This window comes from Tupaia chinensis, unplaced genomic scaffold, assembly GCF_000334495.1.
Source record: "Tupaia chinensis unplaced genomic scaffold, TupChi_1.0 Scaffold143853_1, whole genome shotgun sequence".
Taxonomy (NCBI): Eukaryota; Metazoa; Chordata; class Mammalia; order Scandentia; family Tupaiidae; genus Tupaia; species Tupaia belangeri.
Genome location: NW_006203704.1, coordinates 1 through 1,291, shown reverse-complemented (window position 1 = coordinate 1,291; position 1,291 = coordinate 1). Strand labels below are relative to the sequence as shown.

The 1,291-nt window shown below is 42.4% G+C and overlaps 1 pseudogene; it reads right to left on the bottom strand.

Moving 5' to 3' along the window:
- Positions 1 to 19: 19 nt before the first annotated feature.
- On the bottom strand, positions 20 to 1,127 carry LOC102477699 (protein DEK pseudogene; annotated as a pseudogene).
- Positions 1,128 to 1,291: the final 164 nt, after the last annotated feature.

The following is a 1,291-nucleotide window of genomic DNA, read 5'->3' as shown; positions in this document are numbered from 1 at the left end:
TCAGTCTCTGTCCTCTATCTCAAGAAATTAGATCTTTAATAGTTGTTTTCATGAACTCTTTTCTTTCAATTAAATCATAAGCAGGGTAATTTTCATCTATCTTTTTGCAAATCTGCTTCATTGTGACTTCTAGGTTAGCTTTGGCCAAGAATTTCTTTATTGTTTCCTTTAACTCAACTGTAGGTGGTTTCTTCAACTTTTTAATTAAAGACTAATCATCTGAACTATCGTCGGATTCACTTTCTTTTTTAGAACTGTTTTGGTTCTTCTTGGGGGTACTGCTATCATCTTTCTTAAGCTTAGCCCTTTTTACGGATTTTTTACTTTTAGAAGTAGCTTTCTGCTTGGGTTTTTCTCTTTCAAATGACTTTTTTGGTGGTTCCTCTTTGCTTTCTTTAATCTTCATCATCTGAAGGCTCTTCATTGTTTTTCTTTGGGTCTTCATCACTACTAGATTCATCTGACAGAATTTCAGGACATTTGGCTCGCTTAGCCTTCCTTGCCATTCCAGAACTGTTCCATTCCTTTTTATTGCCTTCCTTAGAGGATTTTTTTGATTTTGGCAATGATTTGTCAGAAGGCTTTGGATGCATTAAGAAATTCGAGATCCTCTTCACTAGTTCACTATTTACACCCGATCTCTCCAAACCTCACAGATGCTCTTTAACATGGCATTCCTAAATTTTTTCAATATTTCTTCCTTTTTTTTATATTGGATACTTCCTTTTTCAAATGAGAAGCCACTGAACTGACCCACATTCTTCTTGTCTGCCTGGTCTCTTGTAAAGCAGTTTGTGTAGATTTCTAAGTTCATCTGTTTTCTTCTTACTCAGAAAGAAAGGTATCCTTTTAAGTCTCACAAAGTTTTTGCCCCTCTCCTTGAGCAATTGTAAATGGCTGTCTTTGTAAGGAAGAGACTTGCAGTATTAGCCTCTCTACTTCTTTCTTTTCCCTCTTGCCTTCCACAGTGAGACTCTTTTCTTTCTCTTCCAGTGGTCATCGTCTTCGTCGTCGTCCTCCTCTTCCTCCTCACTCTCCTCCCGGAGGCCAGGGTTCTTGGGCTCCTTCTGGGATGCAGGCTGGGCAGGGGTCGCCTCTCCCTCCACAGCCTGGGCCCAGGACAACATGCTCTGGGCTGCCAATCCAGGCTGCAGCAGGTCTGGAGCACAAGGGCACCAGGAGGCTCATGGGGATGCCGGTGGCTGATGCCAAGTGGAGAGCGCGCAGGCTGTGGTGTGGTTTGATGCTCCCCCTGGCTTGGCTCCTGAGCAGGCAGCTAGACTTCTAAAGC